General features: G+C 34.4%; 2 non-coding genes across 2 annotated transcripts; both read right to left on the reverse strand.

Moving 5' to 3' along the window:
- Positions 1–5,742: 5,742 nt before the first annotated feature.
- On the reverse strand, positions 5,743–5,815 carry Trnav-uac (transfer RNA valine (anticodon UAC)). The gene has a single exon. It is a non-coding gene; the product is annotated as a tRNA-Val (tRNA).
- Positions 5,816–24,998: 19,183 nt separating this feature from the next.
- Trnav-uac (transfer RNA valine (anticodon UAC)) lies at positions 24,999–25,071 on the reverse strand. The gene has a single exon. It is a non-coding gene; the product is annotated as a tRNA-Val (tRNA).
- Positions 25,072–25,621: the final 550 nt, after the last annotated feature.

A 25,621-nucleotide genomic window follows, 5' to 3' on the forward strand; every position in this document is an offset into this window, starting at 1 on the left:
TGATCAATTGTTCATGGACAATCGGATTTAATGTATCATCATGGGTATATAAATCACCTATTATTGTAGGAAAGTTACTCCCCCAATATATCCACGGATATTTTCTCTGATATTCTGGTTCCGTTATGTATTTCTCTTCGTCGGTGAAAACATCAGCCCGCGCTGGTTCTAGTGGTCCTTCATATTTTGGTGGGATTTCAGGCCATCCTAAAACATTTCTGATTGATGATTGATAAATATCAACGATGTAATCTGGAGAATTTATCTCTATCGTAGCCGATAGTGTTGGTTCGTGATCTGAAATAGCTATTTTCGATTCTCTTTCGGTTACTGATTTGATTCTGCGTTGAAATTCATCTTTGATTTGTTCGATTTGATAACTTCCTGTATGAATAGAAACAACATTCCATTCAGGTGTTCCATCATCTTTATTTTTATTTACAAATACTAGTGAATTATTCGCCTGTAATGTACCAAATGATTTTAATCTGTTGTTTGGTCAGCTGTAATAATATACTCGTAATTGTGCTAGTGCGATTTCTTTTACTGGAATCGCAGTTGAAATATTAATACTAAATTCTGCATTAGTTGAGCTTACCGATATCATTGATGTTTTTGACGGAGTCGTATTCGTTACGATTTGTTGTAGTAGCTCGCTTGGCGATGTCAGTGGAATTGACATTGTTATTTAAATCCTGATTTTCTAAATCAATCACTGTCGTTGCTTCTTGTAGATTTTGATCATCTCCGTGAACTCAAAATCTGATATTTTTCCATCACTAAGGCTCGTTGATAATAAAGAGGATAATTTGGAGTATGCTAGCGTTGCTGTATGTAATTTTATTATATAATCATGTAATTCTGCATTCGTGCACGTGCATATTTTTTTATTTTTATTTTTTTAACACAAATTGTTACAACTGCTGGTGCCATAATTGTTATTGTCGATAATAACACGCCGTTCCAGCAATAAAAGCAGACGCTGAATAAAAAATTATATCAACAATAACTACGCGTCTGCGATATTTTTTATTTATTTTCACTACATTCTCGTCAACGATATTTTTCAATTTTGTTTGCCATTCACGTGCTTGATTGTACCTGAATTTTTGAATGTTGATTGAAATGCTCATTATACTTTATATAGTAACCAATTGAGGTGTTTCAGCCACAAATTCCAGTCACCACCAGTAAGACGTTGCGGTTACGTTTTTATCAGATGCTTCCAGTATAAAGGTTTCTTCGTCTCCTTTATTTAAGATAATAGACACAACTCCAGAAAAAGTTTCGGTTGAATGACGCCAGGGTTACGTAGTAAATATCTGAAATTTTGCAGCGCTGAACACAGACAGTCTATACACACCAGTGACTGCTACAGTACGTTTGGGATCGTTATTTTGCTGTGACCATGTTGAGAATCTTGATGACACCGTGTATACTATGTTGGTAATCTGCCCGTGGAGGATTTTAATTAGATTAATTTTTTTAACGATCTCAGGAATCCCAATTGTAACATTTTCTAGTCTGTGTCTGATAGTTTCAATATCTGATATAGCTGTTTTAATATCGCCAAGTTTTGCGTTAATATGAACGAGTTTTACGTTAACAGTTAACTGGGTGCCAAATAAATCATCTGCGATTTCATTACGTTTTTGACAGTTTCTACGAAGTACTAGTAAACGCGCTTACGTGAGAATCATAATCAGCTCGTAGCGTGCATAATTTAGTATCTACTGTCTCTACATATCTTTTGTTGCAGCATCTTCATCAGATGTTGGATCTCTTTAAACATTCATGCTGAGTTCGCCTGTCATTGTATCACCGGTGTTCCGCGAACGATTAGAAACGCTTCATGCAATTTCATTTCTAATAGTTGCGAATGATATATTTGAGTCTCTGATTCTACCACCGTCAGTAAATATTATTCCTAGTAGCACCGAGAACTCTACGAACTATCTCATTCCATTTGATGTTGCTCGCTTTAAAACACCGCATTTATCCCGAAAAATAACAACTTCACATCGGTCAACTCCAGAGAGGTTCATAATATCGCCAAGTTTATCTTTAGTCGCGTAATTTGACAAATCAATAACATCTTTTTTTTTCTTGCCCTTAGTGGTGCCACTAAGAGAAGGTCTTCCATAAATATCAACCATTTTACTTTGAGATCCGTTTCAAACGACGCGGTTACTTGTAAAATTATGCACGACTTTATGATGTTATGCATTGGAAGATTTTGATATAGCGTAAAAGTACATTAATTAGTTCACGACGACATATCGGTGGATCAGTTAGTGTTTGTATTGGTAATGTTGAATACCAGAGTAGAGTGTTTTATTGTGTTTATATATTTTAAAAATTCATTTGGTGGAGCCAACCCATACGAATCGAAATAAACGATTCCACGTGGATCAATTGCGTATGCCATCCAATGAGTACCAGACCCTTAATTATCATCAAGATTAATAATACCTGTTTCAAAATTGTTTGGTTGTTTTGGTAACTGATCACGCATAAAAACACCTCCGAAATTTTATATATTTAAGTTTTAGCAGCATCAAGTTAATCAAAGTTAGGCATTGGAAGAATTAGCAAAGTGTTCCTGGAAGTCTCAGACCTTTTCCGTACCGATAAGGGGTTCCCGGTAATCTTAGACCCCTTCCCTTTTTACATCCCTTTCCTGCCATTTTATCAACAAGCATACTAACAATTTTTCCGGCAGTACCGCTTAAAACGCCGAGTGCAACTGTTTTTGCGATGGCTGGAGCTTGAGAGGCTATTAAACCTGGTATAGCTCCAAAAAGTGGAAATATACCACCTGCTTTAATCGAGTTTTTAATATCGTTCGGAGATAGATGAAGTTGAACTTTTTTTATTCTAAGGCCTAATTAATATGTTTGAGTTGAGTCTTGGTTAATGATAATTTGTTTGGACCACCACTAGAAGTTTGATCTTATTTCAGTGATATTTCTATTCTGCATTTATTTGCGAGTTTTGATTGTAATTGTTTCACCTGACCGGAAACCAGTAACATTTACGTGACTATACGAAACTTTTATAATATGGTGAGCAATTTCATTACATGTTTTCTACTGGTGCATCAATCAGTCGCATTCTTCCACCAGCACCTTCAAGTAAAATTGCTTTATCTGCAAGAATAACTGCAATTGCTCTGTAAGCTTCATGAAAAATTGGTGGACCAACTACAGCAACAAGATGTTACTTGAGCTTGAAAGTGAGTATCAACCACAGATTGTCTAGATAAATCAAGATGCTCCAGGGAAAAGTAATAAATCGGATACAGCGTCGTAAAAATCTAATTGTGATATTTGCAACCCTGTGTCTATGTTTTGATCACGTCCCATAAATATCATCAGATGATGATATGCACGAGCTACATCAGTTTGATGAAAATTTGACAATATATCCTCAGCTGATTCTTGATGTCCGTTTATCCGTAAAGAAACTTCATTAACTCCAAGTTTGTCAAATATCATATGGCCACGTGTTTGTGAATTTATTCGCTCAAAATCTTGAAAAGCAACAAATATATGTCGTAGTGCGGAAACACCCTGCTGTGATACTATGTACCATGTAAATAAACCACTAACACTAGTTTGAACACTGTCTGTGGTCACTGTCAACCATGATAGTAATGATTGACCACCTGAATCCATCAAAGAAAGTCGTTTTTGTTCTTCGGCAATCGTTGGAGTCATTATTGGCATCCACAACGAAGCTTTGTTAGTATTACTTTACCAGCATCACCAGCAGGTCGCCAAATTGCATCATCATCAGTTGCCTTTATTACAAGTGCAACTGTATGTCTAGCTCCAAAGATAACTTTTCTAACATTTCTGCAAAATCCAAAAATATGTGACAGTGGAATGCGCATAAAAATCTTCTACGAACATCTTTCAGCATTAAAAATCCAAAGTTGTAATCTTGATTAGCACCATGAGACACCGGCCACACCGCAGCATCAGCAGTGTCTTTCTTTGACCGTTGAAAATACTTTACCGACAAGATTACCAATATCATTAATACCTTTATCACGAACAGCATCAATAGCCTTCATTCCTAATTGTTTTGCAATCGGTATTACCTTTGGAGCTATCCTTTTGAATAAACTCATAACATTATCACCGAGTGTATCTCCATGAATCGCTTTGTGAGTTGGTACTAGTGAGTTCACTACCCTGACCATTACAGGTCCACGTTGAGAATGATGTATAATCATTTTTAAATTACATACTGACTAATTAGTTGTATTTTAGTCGCTGTGATAATCATCAGCAATTTCATCAATAAGATAACGATACATTTTGTGATCAATAATACTGCCTGTAAATAATCTTCGACAAATATCAGAAATTTCATTAATTATTTCCGGCGCATTGTTTCAACAATACCTGCTGACTCTCCTCGATCATTGAGTAATTTATAATGATCTTTAACAAATATATTTCTATAAGCTCCAGGTGTTTGCTGAGGAGGTTGTGTTTTTTGTTGTCGTTCTACTGAAACTCCTCAACTTCGAATATCGAACAAACTTCTATCCCAAATTTCAATTTTACGCTTAAAAACCCCCATAAACCGAAGCTTAATTTAAAACTAGGCATGTGGCCTCGCTTTCAATGCTTTGCCGACGGAGACTGACACAACAATATCCTAAAAGTCAGATTCACTCAATGACAAAACCTGGAGTTTTAGTTCTTGTACAGAGATTAAAAATTTCCGTAGGTGCTAAGGATGAGCATAATGGTTTCAGTAAAAGAGATGGAGTTGTTAATACAACCATTTTAGTTATAGAAATATCTAAGAAACAAACTACACAATGCTCCATACATTTCTGAAACGAAGACCTTGAACTGTGAACAATATTACATATACCGAGTATTTATTTATACGTTGTAGGGTATCATTCGTATTTTTAAAGGACTTGTATTAAAGTTAAAAAGTATCTCATTATTCCGATGTTTCTTGTGCAGAACACTGTATTTCTGTATGAACATCTCTCTCTCTCTCTCTCTCTCTCTCTCTCTCTCTCACTCACTGTCTCTCTCTCTCTCTCTCTCTCTCTCTCTCTCTCTCTCTCTCTCTCTTTCTCTCTCCACAATTGCACGTACATTTGCAATATCGTCAGTAAACCTAATACTTATATGAACGGAAAAATTGGGGAGGATGTCCAAAGGGGTTTCGGTGTTGAGGGGTTCCACTGTGCATATATATTAGCATATCTATGTCTATGTATAGATTATCCCATTTTGATGAGATTGAAAGATTCCTGATCCCCAATGAGATTGTTATGAAATGAGAAGAAATGAAATAAGAATAAAAGAAACTAAATGAGAATAAATGAAAAAAATAAATAAATAGATAAATAAATAATAAATAAATAAATGAATTATTAATAAATAAAACACGTACATAAATAGATATTTAAATAAATAATATATCAATAATAAATAAAAAATTAAAACTAAATAACAAATAAATAATACATTAAATATTTATTTTTTTATCATGAATAAATACATAATAAACAGTTTTCAGATAAGGATTAATAATTAATGCATACTAAATAATAAATAAATAAATAAATAAATCAACGTTGTCTTTTTGTTTCTTGTTGTTTAACGTTTCTAAGTATAATAAAATAATAAATTCTGCTGTCGTTGTTTGAAAATAAGTCGTTTATTGTTATTATTAATATGTGACCTACGCATCAAAAGTACAATGTAGTTCCACTGGGGATTGAACCCAGGACCTCCTGCGTGTAAAGCAGACGTGATAACCACTACACCATGGAACTCCTTGCTTTAATGCTCTCATGGGATGGTAAATATATATTGGTAGATCCTAATAAGACCAGATTCAGAATACCTTAAAATAACGCCCTCGGGTTATCTCGCAAAATCTCGAACTTCCAAAACGATGCATTCACTGGTAAGAGAACAATCAAAATGTCAGAACTTAGCCTGGAGGATTTACATTGTTTAAAACGTCAAAGAATTAAAAGAAAACTTCAATCTGTTTAGCGTCAGCAGACAAATGGCTATGATAGTGTCGCGTACGTACACCCTAATTTGCAGGAAAAGTATGCATCATAGTTGTTAAAAAGAATGATTTTATTTTAAATTAAAATAATAAAATAAATTGAATAAATTGACTTTAAATTAAACGAACAATGCAAGGGAATATTGTAGTTTCTTTAAATTAACTAGCAATACAATAGAATAATATTATACCGAAACTATCCAATAATGTTAAGTTAATTAAAATACCAAAAAACAATCGAATACTGTTTTAAAATTTAAATGTCAAAACTATAGGAAAATTTTTTTTTTAAAATTAAAATTGTTTAGATAATTGTCAGACTTAGATCCAGGATACTGAAAATCGGTTTATGTAGACATTTTCAGGGTTTTTAAACTAACATTATTACATTGGAGACTAGTAGATATCACTAAGGACGAAAGTTGGTCTTAGTCCATTGGGACTAAGGGGAAATTGGATATTAATTTAAGTTCAACAGAAAGGGTGGGAGGTGAGGTCTGCTGTCTTCTGAATTTGCAAGAAGTGTTTTTTTTTCCCACTGCATTTAGTTAAAGTTTATTTAAATTCCATACCTGAAAGATTGCTTTGATAGCAAAACTGTCTATACCTCTAAACATGCATTAATAGCTAAATTGTATATGCCACTAAACACGCTTGATAGACAAACTGTATATACCTCTAAAAGATGATTTGATGCATATTACTAAAGCTTCAAAGAGCTTGTTTAATTGGCTTGGTGCAAAAGAAGATAAAATACATTCTTAACAATGTTTTTAGTATAAAATCAATTTTAATGAGATATTTTTATTTTGCTTGTCTATGTATGTTATTTTTTATAAATCTACTGGGGGAAATAGCATTGACGCCCGCAAAAAGGGGAAATTGTCCCCACTCCCTGGATTTCATCGCGAAAGAAGATTTGGCCTACATCCGTAAAACTTAATTGCTGATCACTATAAGTTTGCCTCCTCACCCACAAAATAATTCTGCGATCGCCCTTGCATGAATATTATTGTTATTATTTATTATTATTATTATTATTATCATTATTATTATTATTATTTTGAATGCTCATATTTTTTATCAACATTAAAGTACATGTACACGATTTCATGATATTATTCAGACTTTCCAACTCCGATCTCCACTTCCAAGTAAATATATAGAACATTCATCAAGCAGTGATAGTCCCGTTTTGAGTTTTAGCGTCCGATATCAGGAGCGGCAAATTGTCCGTAAAGGGTATTGTGAAAGGGGTCCATTGTAAATTCAGATTTGTTAAATTTCTCATTAAAGAGTAGCAAAATCCAAAGCTACTACAACTTTCTAACATCAAATGTAAATACGTCACTGCATTACAGTTGACAATTTTATCAAGGCAATCACACGCACTTTCTTCTGACTGGTTTCGTCTCAGGTACCGTTATACACATCCTCTGTATGATGAACTTAAAATAGTGTCTCCGTCTGGAGGCGATGTTTGTCGGAAAGCGGACAAGGAAATAGCCAAGATGGATTTGAAGAAAAGAAACAATTTTAAAACATTTTTTACATTATATTTTAAGTTATCAAACTCACAATAAACACAACATCGATCAGTTAGGAATTTTGTTCATAAAATTGCTCAATTTTGGTGTTATTTGCCTCATTTTCTAACAGTCATACAATGTCACAGCCTGGAGCTCAAAATACAAATTCTTCTTAGCCTAGTACCTTAGCGTCCTATTATGCTCCGATAAGGCAATTTCAGTACAACTCTACGGAAAAATGATATTTATTTTCAATGGAATTTTCACGTAATATTTTGTATGACGTATATTTTTTTGTCTGTATTGGACACGAGTTTATCTTGAGTTTCCCAACACTATTGAATTCCATGCATGAAATATTAATAGAAATACAACAAGCCGTTATATGCAGCGGCTTTTCTTTTTTAATTTAGTTATGATATTGATAGCGTGCTACCTTGGCCTCCCATAATGTTCCGCTCCCGAGGTCAGGCACGTACAGATGAATGGCTGATAAAAGTGGAAAAATTCGAGATGGCGAAAGTAACACGTAAAAGTGTTGGCAATAAAGGAATAACATTGAGACGGTTATTTCCAGCTATATCGCCACCAGCTTTTTCGTTGTATTAGTCACAACTATACCAGTTAAAGTAATACTGAGTGTTTGATGAGTCACTATGGAGTACTGTCATTTTTAGCCATTATGTGTGAGTTGATGGGGAATTGGTATGGTGAGAAATTCCGGAAATATATGGATGTACTTTTTGCGCGCCTGTGTGTGAAGAATAGAAACCTTATTTAAATGAAAGTTTCGTGGATTATGTCTTACCTTTATTTTACATAATGTTTCAATATTTTCTAATTTACCGAATGTTTTGGTCATGAAGCATTCTTGTATTTTGAAATGCAATGTTAGAACAGATAATGGGGTCGGCCTGGGTAGGATTTGTTTGGTAATGAAGTAGATACCCATTTATGGAATGCAATTTTTGGAGCTTTACACTTTTGACGTTTGTATCTATCCTGCTTAGAATATTAATAGTTTGCTATTTACGATATGATAGCCACGACTGGGAATCTGTATATGTCAAATATTAATATTGGTTCTATTTGAAAAATATGCTCAGAAAATAGATTTATATCTGAAATCGCTGAATAATTTGACATAGGAATCATTAGATTTGTGAAGCGTTTACTTGAGCAATGTTATCATGAAAAGGTGTGCTCTCTTCTAAGGTAGATGCTAGATTTTCCTGGTCGCTGTTAAACATTGACGGTCAAAATAGATTTTTTTCCTCACATAACTCATCTTGGATATCAAAAATATTTTCCTTTCTAATTTAGTCAGGCATTTATGACATATTTGCCTCAGATTATAGATTACTTGTTGTAAAGCATTATTAACAATTTTAAGCTTCTGTTTAATTGTACATTGAAATGTGTAACTGGTCAAATATGAAGGAATCTTACAGTTGCCTATGACCTATCAGAACTGCTGCTGTAAGTGTGACAATAAAAGGCTGTTTCACAATGGTACTCGTGCAGCTCTAAGAATTTTTAAAGACGTACAACTAGTATCTAACGCTCAGTTTACTGGCTTGGATGTGGCCTATTGCTGTTAGAATATTGAGCTTGTCGTTTTGGAGCTATTGCTAAACACACACACACACACACATACACACACACACACACACACACACACACACACACACACACATATATGGTGCCTGTCAATGAATCATTCCTGACAAATTGATTATTTTATCGTCATAGTGATTTTGAAGTTTCAGTTTAAGATTATCTAAATCAATTTAGATGAATCAATTGCACAGTTTGAAGATGAGATAATTCACCTGTTTAAACAGATTGGCTTCCATTGTGTTATGATGCAGTGCAAAAGATTCGAAGAAAGTAATCTCTAAAAATGTTTGCGAATCAGCTACAGGAGAAAATCTCAGTGACCATAGGGACCACAAGTTATTAATTGATGAACACCAAAAGCACACATAAATTAATACTGTACATGTATGCGTTAACACATTTTGCTTTCATAACCATTGTATTTAGCGTTATTTGAGAATACAGTACATGGTACCGATCATGCGTTAGAGAATGCATGTATGTATGTATGTATGTATGTATGTATGTATGTATGTATGTATGTATGTATGAATGGATGTATGGATGTATCTATGTATGTATGTATGTATACACCATCTATATCCTAATATACCATAATATATATTAAGATTTCGTGCCTACTTTTAGCGATAAATACAGACATATTTAGTGTGCGCTTTTGAGTCAGTATAATGTATCGGCTTAAATTCCAATAATCACGCACCTTTCATGTATTGATCGTGTTTATGTCACAGATTGACGATACGAAAGACATTCATGCCGTGTGTGTGTGTGTGTGTGTGTGTGTGTGTGTGTGTGTACATAGTCTGCACTGATGAATATTTCTCAGAGTATGTGTATCAACTCCGTTAAATACAACTAAAATGTTACATTTATCTCTGATCACTTTAGGTATTTGTGTATATCGTTGAGTGACATAAATTTTATCCGTATTTTTATGTCTGCCTCTGGAAAATATTCTAGCTGGACTTGATTGTTTATCCAGCATCACATCACCGTATACTACGAGATTATTATCAAATCAATCTAATTCATCAGTTGTCAACACTCAGCGCTTCATCAATATCGGTTATAAAATTAATAATGTCGTCACCATCTTCATTTAACAATTTTGCATTTTCATTAAAATCTTTAAGTACATCATAACATCTCTTATCATCGACTAATGGTGCAACTAAATACAACTTGTCCCACTTTAACCATCTCATTATAAGATTAAGCAGTCATTGCGTTTTACCGGACCCAGATGGACCTATTATAATCATTCTGATAGAATAAGGTAATGCTGAAATATGTCTTACTGGCTCTTGCTTTCGTGTCGCTGAGAATCAATTACATCCATATTATAAATATACGTGAATCTATATTGTTTACGTTCTAGAGTTAAAACTCCAACCACTGATTTGGCCACTGTTACAACAAAAAAATGGAAAAAATAGAATATGGTAGAAAATGTGCAATAAGTAACAGAATATTTTTTTCGTTTTTACCTAAAATTCAACGTAAGGATAATAATAAATAATAATAATGAGGACTTTGTATAGCGCCTAATCTTTAGAAGCTCTAAGCGCTTTACAACATTAGACAACACCTATAAGATAAAAAACATATAATAATATTATTATAAAAACAAACACCGTGAAATTAGAAAAACATTAAAAACTCAAAAACATGCTGAGAATATTTCAAGTAGGAAACATTATTAGGTCTTTAAGTTTGTTCTTGCAGTCGAAATAAGTGAGTTTTGAGAGCCCTCTTGAATGTGATCACTGTGTCTTTGTGTCTAAGTTCAGTGGGCAATACATTCCACGTTGCTGGGCCCTGGTATGCAAAAGAACGCTGTCCATATGACTTTGTTTTCATAGTGGGAATAACGAGTATACGATTGTCAGAAGAGGAACGTAAGTATCTTGCTGGTGTGTACACATGGGTGAGGTCGGATAGGTATGTTGTACTAGAGTCCGACAGTGAAACGTAGCACAGAGAACAAATTTTGTGTTTGGTTCTGGATCGAATGGATAGCCAGTTTAGGGTACAGAGCAGCGGGGAGGTGTACTCTGATCGTGATACTCTAAGTATGATCCGAGCAGTTGTGTTTTGAACTTTTTGAAGTTTCTTGAGTAGATATTGAGATGAACCAGACAGAATTGAGTTCCAATTGTCCAGTTTTGAAAGTACTAATGAACACATAAGTGTTTTAGTGGCATCAACTGAAAGATATTTGCGAACTGAGCTGATGCGTCTCAACTCAAAATATGCAGCCTTGCATATGTTCATGACATGTTGGTGCAATGTGAGAGTACTGTCCAGAGTAACACCTAGGTTTCGTACTGATTGTGTGAATTTAATGTTGGCCTTGCTGATATTTATTGTTTGAGGTCAAGAATGTGAATGAGAAAGTCTTTTTGTTGTGATCAGAATGGCCTCAGTTTTATCATCATTCATCTGCAGCTTGTTACATGTCATCCATGATTTCACATCAGAAATGCACTTCTCTATACCTTGGATGGTAGCATCAACTTCAGTTGGATGGCTAGATTTGTACATTTTGGTGTCATCAGCGTACAATTGGAGAGACACTGGATGATGATCTATGACACTTGAGAGCGACTGAGTGTACAGAATGAAGAGAACAGGTCCAAGAACAGACCAATGTGGAACACCACAACATAGATCAACTGGGCTGGAGTGTATCCCATTTGCAGATACAATTTGTGTCCTGTTGACCAAGTATGAATTGAACCACGGTAAGGCTGTATCATGAATGCCAAATGCATGCTGGAGACGGTGAAGTAATATATCATGGTCTATTGTGTCAAATGCTGCAGACAAATCAAGGAGGGTGAGGACTGTAATCTTTCCGCTATCCAAAGCAGAGAGAATGTCATTAACCACTTTTAGAAGAGTAGTTTCAGTACTGTGGCAAGTGCAACATGCAGATTGCACATTACTAAAAAGACTGTTTGAATTTAGATGAGATACAAGCTGGGATAGAACAACCTTTTCTAAGATTTTTGATATGACTGGGAGATTAGAAACTGGGCGGTAGTTCTTCAAATCGTTATGGTCTAGTGTTGGTTTCTTCAGCAGAGGCTTTAGAATGGCAGTTTTGAAAAATGATGGGAATTCCCCGGATGAGAGAGAGGTATTAATAACATCAGTTAGTGAAGGCAATAATGGCTCTAAGCACTCAAGCAGCAAAATGGACTGACCTTTGCCCAAGTGTGAGTGTGGCTTGGACTAGTTCAAACGATGTGTGGTCGAAATTGAATGTTGTGGTGTAGTTAAGACGTTTTATCATGGAGTTCTTTGTGATGACAGCAATTCCACCTCCGCGAGAATTACGAGGGAACGACTTGATGGAGTAAGAGTGGGTGTTAGATCCGCACACTTGGGCTCATCTTTAACCATTCATATGGAGACAATTCAACAAAAGCTGTCAAAATTTTCAGGAACTCCTTGGGGTAAATACCCAGGAGAAAAACGCATTCTGCTGCTGCAAAATGGTTAGCACGACAGGCAATCTGGCAAATTGTTATGCCACCACCTAAACTAAATCAGCATGCACGTTTTGATGTCAGCACTCCTAAGGAAATTCATCAAGCAGATATTCTATTTTTACCACACGATACTATCAAAAATTGGGAGACGTCAATTAACATACAAATACGCGTTGACTGTCGTTGACTTTGCATGTAGATATAAGGAAACAGAGCCATTATCAGCTAAAACAGCTGCTGAAGTTGTAGCTGCTTTGAACGAATTTATCAACGAGGACCCTTACGATGGCCACAATTATTACAGGTTGACCCTGGCAAGGAATTTCCTGGTGCAGTATCATCTCTGATGAAAAAACATAATGTCGAACATAAGAGACAAGAACATACCATAATTAGACGAGGACATACAGCAATTCATCGTGATCAGGCAATTGTTGAACGATTTAATCGAACACTTGCTGAGCGGTTATTTGGATATCAGTATGCGAAGGAAGTAATTCACGATACGAGAGTAGACGAGGACATACCGCAATTCATCGTGATCAGGCAATTGTTGAACGATTTAATTGAACACTTGCTGAGCGGTTATTTGGATATCAGTATGCGAAGGAAGTAATTCAAGATACGAGTTCTCGTGAATGGGTTGCAAGATTACCATATGTGATAGCTGCATTAAATAGTGAAATTATTCGAACAACCACCATGAAACCTATTAATGCAGTTACAAAGAGAAATATACCAATAAAACGACATGATTTTTCAAAACAACCAGTATTAGGTAAGGTTACTGTCAGATGTTTATATGAACCTGGTGAACATGAAGTTGGTAAATAAGAGCGACTGATCCTATTTGAGTGTAACGACACATAAAATATCTAGCGTGGTACGATCAACGGGTAGACCTGCAATCTACAGATTAGATTCAACCACTCCTCAACGTGGATTTGAAAGTGAACAATTACAAGCAATTCCTGAAGACACACAATTACCACCGCATTCACTTTTGTACACTATCACCTTGACGTCGATTACATTCAAGACAGGTCAGCTTTACATTTTCGCGTTTATGACCAAACTTACTATTAATTCTGTCTACGGTAAATTGTCTTGGATCATTACTCGAGTATCGCCACAACATTATTGTATTACAGCCCGCACAATGATTATTTTGCTGTTGTTTCGGCATCATTATAAATTCAGTTCTAAGGTCAAATTCGCGCTTATTATTTGCACACTGTTTATAACTATTTTTTTTCTTATTATATTTTTGTCAATAACATCGCCAGTGGTTTCTGTAACGTCTATAATAACCGTCCGCAACTAAGATATTTCTCTAACTCTAGACACTGTGAGATAAACTAAATTTGACAATTCGATACGATCATCGACGATCCAAACTCGCGTATCAGAAATGGTTAACCCCTGAGATGAATGAATCGTCATTGCGTATGCTAGCGTCCATATAGTTTTTCCATTTTGAGCGCATCTTCAACATCATTGACAAGGACCGAAACAAGTTATCAGTTGACCATGATCGCCACACCTTATAACAGCAGTATTTTTTGTTAATAACCAATCAAGAAATGTTTTTAATGTTTCTTTAGACACTGTACATATTTAATCACAAACGATAATATTTGGAATGTATTTTTCGCCCATTCCATCAGGAGTCCATGCTTCTCCTTTCCATCGAGAAAAGCTGTGATAAGTACATGATCTAATATTTCTTTCTCTTATTTCCCTTGCAAGTCTGTGTGTATGGGTTAAAACGATCATATCAAAATTCCGAAATAGTTCAATCACACGAGTTGTTTTACAAGAACCCCAGGTCCATTAAGATAAACTGTTTTATGTCTAGCTACGGGATCATACACTGACGGTGCAGATGATAGCTTTAATGTCTGATCAAGTATATATGGGATAACAGGCAATCATATCAACCGATATAACATCTCTGTGATCATATTAACTATTCCACAATCCATCGTTTCTGTATTCGACACAATTCGATATTATATCATTGAGAAAATCAAATCGAGTTGGTTTCCACGAAATTTTCTCTCTAGCAAAATGAGCCGCAACTGACGAAACAGTAAAACAATTACTCAGTAATCGTTCAGCATCATCGGTATATTTAACGCAAGATTTTTCATTTCTTCGTGGAGAGATTCTGTACGATAAATAACGCCATTAGGTCGTACAAACTGATCATAGTTTTCATCATCAGAACGTTGAAATAGCCACACTGATACAGGATCGTTTTTACTTATTTCGTTAATAAAATCAAATATATTTCCGTGGTAAAATTTCACAATTCGATTTCATGGAAATATTGTTACTCATTAGTCCACGCATGCGCATTATGATCAATAATTTCAATCGAAGCTCCTTTTGATTTATATTTTGATTCGTACAAAATCTCTGCGGTCATAGATTTTAGTCTTCCTGGGAATATTAGTTTCTTTTCTAGCTCAGCGACATCTTTGACGGACGCTCCGATATCTTGAACTATTTCTCCCCACTCATTTATTATTTTACGTCTTTTATCCATTGGTCCGTTTCCACGAGTCGAAACGGTAAAATGTTCCGTTACTCGTTCGGTTACACATTTCAGTCTTGAAAATTATTAGAGTATTAACGCTGGGGTTATCATTTATCGGATAAATTCCATAAATAACTGCAGTTACAGGATACGCTCTTTCATAATACAGTTTGTCAATACCAGTCAACATTCTTGGTTTGGAATTTTTACTCAGTATGGCAATTTTTTCATTATGAAGGACAGGATCATATTTGTCACGAATAATCCAATTGTCTGTTTCTGCTAATACAACAAATTTTACTTTCAAAAACTATTTTCGATTGTGGAGATAATTAATGATAGTTGCAGCTCGTTTGTCGTTCATCTTAGCATCGACACCATCTGTGATTTTAAATGTTGACCACACATGAGATGCGCCATCTTTGCTAAAAAAAAAATCTTGGCGTCGTGAATTTCATTAATCAAGGTTTTATTCTTCGGATCAACCTAAGCTTTTATCGGTATGTCAGGGGATATTCTGTCAAGATTAAATTTATCTTTAGATGGCTTAATCGTAGATACTCTCTCAAATTCATCCATTTTTAATGATAGTTTCCTTGACTCCTTGTAACAAAGCTTGCGTAAACGAATTCTGCGGACATGATTTGCAAAGCGTTCGTAATGGAAGTCTAGGTCCAAAATCGTGTTTGAAATGCAATGTTGGATTTAGAGGAAAAACGCAATTGTCTTTGCAATGTGATGGTAAACAATACAGAGATCTGAAAAGATATTATGATAAAAAAATATTAATGACAGTGACAGGGTTATAAAATATAGAAGATTATCTGATAAGATTCTCAAAGTAATGATTTAGCCAAATTATTATTTAAACAAATGGTATTATATAAAAATGAACCAAAAAGACTTTGTCAATCATCCAAGGCAAGACTTTGCTAAACACACCATTATTAAAAATTATGAAGCAAATCGTGATGGTATAATCAGACACTGTCGACGAAAAATACCAGTTGGTATTCTCATTAATACTGGTTATCCTAATGATGGGAAGAAATAGTACTTCTGCCATAAATATATATTCGAACTTTTCAAAGGAGTACTCGAAGACGGTCTTGTAATCGCTTATATCAACGGTATAAAAATCGATAATAATTTAACTAATCTGAGAGCTATCACGCAGAGTCAAAATTGCAAATTTGGAAACACTGGTAGATGTAAACAAATGGAAAAAGGGCGTTAAATCTACACATGCAGAGACTGATTAAGAAACAATATTTCAATCAATGAATGCAGCTGCCAAATATTTGGATCTTCAATCAAAAGCAGTATATTTTGTCACAAATAATATCACTAGATCTGCTCTCTCTAAGAAATATAAACAAAATAAAATCATTTCCCAGTATTGTTAAGAGAGATAAATCTCTCTCTCTCTCTCTCTCTCTCTCTCTCTCTGGTAGAGGTATTACCTGGTTGTGCCCCTTATATTTACTAAACTATTTTTTATTTTATTTGTTTTTTGGTATCATCATAACCATTGTTAAAATAATTATTATAATGTTACTCTGAGACCCTCGGTATGAAAATGCGCTCAAAATCCCTATTCATATAGTACTGCTCCTTCCTTTCTTAAGGTCCATGACCTGAAGGAAGATAAATAACTTTGTAGTAGATATTTCTGCGTAGATCTAAATTCATTTTGTCATGGTAATTAATTAACCATCTGTGTCATAATTAATATCAGTGAAGTAACATAATTATATAACAGTTCAAATTAGTAAAGGGATATTTATGATTTCTAACTTACAACGAAATCAAGGCGATACATGTAAGTTATTTTTCGATCTGTAAACATGCAATAATTTCACTATGTGCGTAACAATTAACACACGTAATTTAAGAAAATATTTCACTTACCTCCTGTCCACTTCAAAATGCAAATTTCCAGTCTGACAGAGAGACTTTTATAGCCAAACATTTTGGGAGAACCCAATATCCCAGAACGACTTAATCAGATGATTCTCTAGAATGTTCTGGACTTGTGGGTTTTCCCAGACGGGTTTTCCAGAATGATTTGATCACATGATTCTCCCGAATATTCTGGACTTATGGGTTTTCCCAGAATGTTTGACTATAAAAGAAGCCAGAATATCTATATCCCCAGTCCGACTGCAGCTGTATTGGAGACAACAGGTTAAGTAAAACATTTATTCAGTAGTCAAGATGTTGTGTTTGCACTATATTACATAATTGTACTATATCGTCCTGGTTGAGGAATATAATTTAAATATATATTTTATGATATATATAATAAAATGAATTTTGAAAATATTAATGATATTATTTCTACAAAAAAAGAATTAGAAAAAGACGGTATAAAGATTCAACTTGATCCTGAAAAAATTATGTCTGATTTTGAATCATTATGAAATCGTAGTTTGAAAGTGGATACACATTATCGACCGAATATCGATTGATTAAAACGATCCAGCAGATCATGTTACAATCTTTATCAGCAGTGAAAGATATAGAAGTGGAAACATTCATACCACTTTCTATCGCGATTGACAACATTAGATCAAAATTATCTAACGAATATGAAACAAAAAATCATCAATACATGCGTAAGACAATTAAAAAAGATTATATCAGATCGTGAAAACGAAACTGCTGTCACTTATGAAAGCGAGAGTAAAAGTGAAAGTAGCGATGAATGAAAACTAGTGAGAATCAATATTTTTTAAAAATTATGTTATAATATATGTTTTATTTTTTTAAAATATACCAAATCAGGTTTTTTGTTCAGAATTAGACAAGATATTTTATGCTGATCAAATTTAATACAGGAATGTGCATAATTCAGAATCTGACCTCTATCACATGTGATCATATAAATATGTTCTCGCCGTAGTTGATTTAATTGTTCCTGCGTCAATAAAAAGTCTTCGTTGACGTATTCATCAATAACTATATTAACACTAAAATTGTTCTGAGCTGACCGGAGCCTGTGTCATTATTGTTCTGATGACATTTTCAAGTACCTCCCCCTTGCTGTGTATAAAAAAACTCACGTGCTGGTACATTATATAATGTACCTCTTGATTAACTGTAAAACACTCTGCAAAAATATCTCGTTAAGATCTTACGTATAAATTTAAATACAGATTTTCATTTCTTAAATCATTTAAGTGTCAGTAACTTTGACATTTATTCTTGATAGTAACGGATTATGACATCGTAGATAAACAGGATTAATAGGTTCTTGTACAATCAAATATCCAGGAGGTACTTGCGGTGTAAATTTATATAAAATATATCCTTGCTGAGCCTGATTTATTTCAAAGTTGCCACAATTACATCGCATACAAGATTGACTGCAATAGTTGAAGTTTTATTAACGATTCCTGGTGAAATAAGACGACCTTCACCGTACGGATTAGTATTGTGTTTAGGAATAGTTGGAGGTGGTGCTATTTTTCTCCATGACTCGAGTATTTTGGGAAAGGTTTCATTAATAAGATCATTGAGTGATTTATTTAGCTCGTCAGTTCTAAATTCTGGTATCACAAACGTTGGTAATTGTTCTTCTCTCTTGTCTTAGAAACAGCTGTTTAAGGGTTATTGTACGGGGTCGTCCATGCTAATCAACAAATCCACTACCAAGGCGATTCCTATTCCTAGTGATACTTTTATTCATATAATCCAAATCTGATATAACCTGATTCAGATGTTGTATCGTTGTAATAATCTGTTGTTTTATATCATCGTTGTAGTATTGTGTAACGCCAGAAAATACATTGTGTAATTGGTTGAATGATCGTCTAAACTCAGAGTTAATGGGATCGAAACATGACTTGATCAATTGTTCATGGACAATCGGATTTAATGTATCATCATGGGTATATAAATCACCTATTATTGTAGGAAAGTTACTCCCCCAATATATCCACGGATATTTTCTCTGATATTCTGGTTCCGTTATGTATTTCTCTTCGTCGGTGAAAACATCAGCCCGCGCTGGTTCTAGTGGTCCTTCATATTTTGGTGGGATTTCAGGCCATCCTAAAACATTTCTGATTGATGATTGATAAATATCAACGATGTAATCTGGAGAATTTATCTCTATCGTAGCCGATAGTGTTGGTTCGTGATCTGAAATAGCTATTTTCGATTCTCTTTCGGTTACTGATTTGATTCTGCGTTGAAATTCATCTTTGATTTGTTCGATTTGATAACTTCCTGTATGAATAGAAACAACATTCCATTCAGGTGTTCCATCATCTTTATTTTTATTTACAAATACTAGTGAATTATTCGCCTGTAATGTACCAAATGATTTTAATCTGTTGTTTGGTCAGCTGTAATAATATACTCGTAATTGTGCTAGTGCGATTTCTTTTACTGGAATCGCAGTTGAAATATTAATACTAAATTCTGCATTAGTTGAGCTTACCGATATCATTGATGTTTTTGACGGAGTCGTATTCGTTACGATTTGTTGTAGTAGCTCGCTTGGCGATGTCAGTGGAATTGACATTGTTATTTAAATCCTGATTTTCTAAATCAATCACTGTCGTTGCTTCTTGTAGATTTTGATCATCTCCGTGAACTCAAAATCTGATATTTTTCCATCACTAAGGCTCGTTGATAATAAAGAGGATAATTTGGAGTATGCTAGCGTTGCTGTATGTAATTTTATTATATAATCATGTAATTCTGCATTCGTGCACGTGCATATGTTTTTTGGCAACGATATTAAGAATACCGGCAATAGTCGTTGCAGTTGAAACACAAATTGTTACAACTGCTGGTGCCATAATTGTTATTGTCGATAATAACACGCCGTTCCAGCAATAAAAGCAGACGCTGAATAAAAAATTATATCAACAATAACTACGCGTCTGCGATATTTTTTATTTATTTTCACTACATTCTCGTCAACGATATTTTTCAATTTTGTTTGCCATTCACGTGCTTGATTGTACCTGAATTTTTGAATGTTGATTGAAATGCTCATTATACTTTATATAGTAACCAATTGAGGTGTTTCAGCCACAAATTCCAGTCACCACCAGTAAGACGTTGCGGTTACGTTTTTATCAGATGCTTCCAGTATAAAGGTTTCTTCGTCTCCTTTATTTAAGATAATAGACACAACTCCAGAAAAAGTTTCGGTTGAATGACGCCAGGGTTACGTAGTAAATATCTGAAATTTTGCAGCGCTGAACACAGACAGTCTATACACACCAGTGACTGCTACAGTACGTTTGGGATCGTTATTTTGCTGTGACCATGTTGAGAATCTTGATGACACCGTGTATACTATGTTGGTAATCTGCCCGTGGAGGATTTTAATTAGATTAATTTTTTTAACGATCTCAGGAATCCCAATTGTAACATTTTCTAGTCTGTGTCTGATAGTTTCAATATCTGATATAGCTGTTTTAATGTCGCCAAGTTTTGCGTTAATATGAACGAGTTTTACGTTAACAGTCAACTGGGTGCCAAATAAATCATCTGCGATTTCATTACGTTTTTGACAGTTTCTACGAAGTACTAGTAAACGCGCTTACGTGAGAATCATAATCAGCTCGTAGCGTGCATAATTTAGTATCTACTGTCTCTACATATCTTTTGTTGCAGCATCTTCATCAGATGTTGGATCTCTTTAAACATTCATGATGAGTTCGCCTGTCATTGTATCACCGGTGTTCCGCGAACGATTAGAAACGCTTCATGCAATTTCATTTCTAGTAGTTGCGAATGATATATTTGAGTCTCTGATTCTACCACCGTCAGTAAATGTTATTCCTAGTAGCACCGAGAACTCTACGAACTATCTCATTCCATTTGATGTTGCTCGCTTTAAAACACCGTATTTATCCTGAAAAATAACAACTTCACATCGGTCAACTCCAGAGAGGTTCATAATATCGCCAAGTTTATCTTTAGTCGCGTAATTTGACAAATCAATAACATCTTTTTTTTTTCTTGCCCTTAGTGGTGCCACTAAGAGAAGGTCTTCCATAAAAATCAACCATTTTACTTTGAGATCCGTTTCAAACGACGCGGTTACTTGTAAAATTATGCACGACTTTATGATGTTATGCATTGGAAAATTTTGATATAGCGTAAAGTACATTAATTAGTTCACGACGACATATCGGTGGATCAGTTAGTGTTTGTATTGGTAATGTTGAATACCAGAGTAGAGTGTTTTATTGTGTTTATATATTTTAAAAATTCATTTGGTGGAGCCAACCCATACGAATCGAAATAAACGATTCCACGTGGATCAATTGCGTATGCCATCCAATGAGTACCAGACCCTTAATTATCATCAAGATTAATAATACCTGTTTCAAAATTGTTTGGTTGTTTTGGTAACTGATCACGCATAAAAACACCTCCGAAATTTTATATATTTAATTTTTAGCAGCATCAAATTAATCAAAGTTAGGCATTGGAAGAATTAGCAAAGTGTTCCTGGAAGTCTCATACCTATTCCGTACCGATAAGGGGTTCCCGGTAATCTTAGACCCTTTCCCTTTTTGCATCCCTTTCCTGCCATTTTGTCAACAAGCATACTGACAATTTTTCCGGCAGTACCGTTTAAAACGCCGAATGCAACTGTTTTTGCGATGGGTGGAGCTTGAGAGGCTATTAAACCTGGTATAGCTCCAAGAAGTGGAAATATACCACCTGCTTTAATCGAGTCTTTACTAGCGTTCGGAGAAAGATGAAATTGAACTTTTTTTATTCTAAGGCCTAATTAATATGTTTGAGTTGAGTCTTGGTTAATGATAATTTGTTTGGACCACCACTAGAAGTTTGATCTTATTTCAGTGATATTTCTATTCTGCATTTATTTGCGAGTTTTGATTGTAATTGTTTCACCTGACCGGAAACCAGTAACATTTACGTGACTATACGAAACTTTTAAAATATGGTGAGCAATTTCATTACATGTTTTCTACTGGTGCATCAATCAGTCGCATTCTTCCACCAGCACCTTCAAGGAAGATTGCTTTATCTGAAAGAATAACTGCAATTGCTCTGTAAGCTTCATGAAAAATTGGTGGACCAACTACAGCAACAAGATGTTACTTGAGCTTGAAAGTGAGTATCAACCACAGATTGTCTAGATAAATCAAGATGATCCAGGGAAAAGTAATAAATCGGATACAGCGTCGTAAAATCTAATTGTGATATTTGCAACCCTGTGTCTATGTTTTGATCACGTCCCATAAATGTCATCAGATGATGATATGCACGAGCTACATCAGTTTGATGAAAATTTGACAATATATCCTCAGCTGATTCTTGATGTCCGTTTATCCGTAAAAGAAACTTCATTAACTCCAAGTTTGTCAATATCATATGGCCACGTGTTTGTGAATTTATTCGCTCAAAATCTTGAAAAGCAACAAATATATGTCGTGGTGCGGAAACACCCTGCTGTGATACTATGTGCCATGTAAATAAACCACTAACACTAGTTTGAACACTGTCTGTGGTCACTGTCAACCATGATAGTAATGATTGACCACCTGAATCCATCAAAGAAAGTAGTTTTTGTTCTTCGGCAATCGTTGGAGTCATTATTGGCATCCACAACGAAGCTTTGTTAGTATTACTTTAACAGCATCACCAGCAGGTCGCCAAATTGCATCATCATCAGTTGCCTTTATTACAAGTGCACGAACAGCATCAATAGCCTTCATTCCTAATTGTTTTGCAATCGGTATTACCTTTGGAGCTATCCTTTTGAATAAACTCATAACATTATCACCGAGTGTATCTCCATGAATCGCTTTGTGAGTTGGTACTAGTGAGTTCACTACCCTGACCATTACAGGTCCACGTTGAGCATGATGTATAATCATTTCTAAGTTACATACTGACTAATTAGTTGTATTTTAGTCGCTGTGATAATCATCAGCAATTTCATCAATAAGATAACGATAAATTTTGTGATCAATAATACTGCCTGTAAATAATCTTCGACAAATATCAGAAATTTCATTAATTATTTCCGGCGCATTGTTTCCTGCTCGTTTTCTTCCGATCAGAACTTCTAATCTATCTACGTCAGAAAGAACACTGTTAGGACAAGCAAAAAGACCGCTTCCTTGAGTAGAAAAACCACTTCCTGTAGCGCCTGACTTAGGTTCGTTAATTTCACCAGGGTCATTAAGTCGCTGTTTAGCTTCTTCAACGGTCACATTTGCTTCTTTAGCTAGTTTTTCATATAGTTCATCTCTATGTATCATTGCTTCTCGTTTAAAGTCATTAAATCCTGACTAGTAGTATCTAAAGAATATCGATTTCTGTGGGCGGCATATACTGTAGCAATCCATTTTTCAGGTTTTACCCGTTCAACAGAATCTTAATACACGAATTTCGCTCCTTTTTAAAAAAAATCAACAATACCTGCTGACTCTCCTCGATCATTGAGTAATTTATAATGATCTTTAACAAATATATTTCTATAAGCTCCAGGTGTTTGCTGAGGAGGTTGTGTTTTTTGTTGTCGTTCTACTGAAACTCCTCAACTTCGAATATCGAACAAACTTCTATCCCAAATTTCAATTTTACGCTTAAAAACCCCCATAAACCGAAGCTTAATTTAAAACTAGGCATGTGGCCTCGCTTTCAATGCTTTGCCGACGGAGACTGACACAACAATATCCTAAAAGTCAGATTCACTCAATGACAAAACCTGGAGTTTTAGTTCTTGTACAGAGATTAAAAATTTCCGTAGGTGCGAAGGATGAACATAATGGTTTCAGTATAAGAGATGGAGTTGTTAATACAACCATATTAGTTATAGAAATATCTAAGAAACAAACTAGACAATGCTCCATACATTTCTGAAACGAAGACCTTGAACTGTGAACAATATTAAATATACCGAGTATTTATTTATACGTTGTAGGGTATCATTCGTATTTTTAAAGGACTTGTATTAAAGTTAAAAAGTATCTCATTATTCCGATGTTTTAAGTGAAGAACACTGTATTTCTGTATGAACATCTCTCTCTCTCTCTCTCTCTCTCTCTCTCTCTCTCTCTCTTTCTCTCTCTCTCTCTCTCTCTCTCTCTCTCTCTCTCTCTCTCTCTCTCCACAATTGCACGTATATTTGCAATATCGTCAGTAAACCTAATACTTATATGAACGGAAAAATTGGGGAGGATGTCCAAAGGGGTTTCGGTGTTGAGGGGTTCCACTGTGCATATATATTAGCATATCTATGTCTATGTATAGATTATCCCATTTTGATGAGATTGAAAGATCTCTGATCCCCAATGAGATTGTTATGAAACGAGAAGAAATGAAATAAGAATAAAAGAAACTAAATGAGAATAAATGAAAAAAATAAATAAATAGATAAATAAATAATAAAAAAATAAATGAATTATTAATAAATAAAACACGTACATAAATAGATATTTAAATAAATAATATATCAATAATAAATAAAAAATTAAAACTAAATAACAAATAAATAATACATTAAACATTTATAAATTTATCATGAATAAATACATAATAAACAGTTTTCAGATAATGATTAATAATTAATGCATACTAAATAATAAATAAATAAATAAATAAATCAACGTTGTGTTTTTATTTCTTGTTGTTTAACGTTTCTAAGTATAATAAAATAATAAATTCTGCTGTCGTTGTTTGAAAATAAGTTGTTTATTGTTATTATTAATATGTGACCTACGCATCAAAAGTACAATATAGTTCCACTGGGGATTGAACCCAGGACCTTCTGCGTGTAAAGCAGACGTGATAACCACTACACCATGGAACTCCTTGCTTTAATGCTCTCATGGGATGGTAAATATATATTGGTAGATCCTAATAAGACCAGATTCAGAATACCTTAAAATAACGCCCTCGGGTTATCTCGCAAAATCTCGAACTTCCAAAACGATGCATTCACTGGTAAGAGAACAATCAAAATGTCAGAACTTAGCCTGGAGGATTTACATTGTTTAAAACGTCAAAGAATTAAAAGAAAACTTCAATCTGTTTAGCGTCAGCAGACAAATGGCTATGATAGTGTCGCGTACGTACCCCCTAATTTGCAGGAAAAGTATGCATCATAGTTGTAAAAAAGAATGATTTTATTTTAAATTAAAATAATAAAATAAATTGAATAAATTGACTTTAAATTAAACGATCAAAGCTATAGAATATTTTAGTTTCTTTAACTTAACTAGCAATACAATAGAATAATATTATACCGAAACTATCCAATAATGTTAAGTTAATTAAAATACCAAAAAACAATCGAATACTGTTTCAAAATTTAAATATCAAAACTATAGGAAATTTTTTTTTTAAAATTAAAATTGTTT

This window comes from Sinohyriopsis cumingii, chromosome 12 (assembly GCF_028554795.1).
Source record: "Sinohyriopsis cumingii isolate HCF-2022 chromosome 12, ASM2855479v2, whole genome shotgun sequence".
NCBI classification, from domain to species: Eukaryota; Metazoa; Mollusca; class Bivalvia; order Unionida; family Unionidae; genus Sinohyriopsis; species Sinohyriopsis cumingii.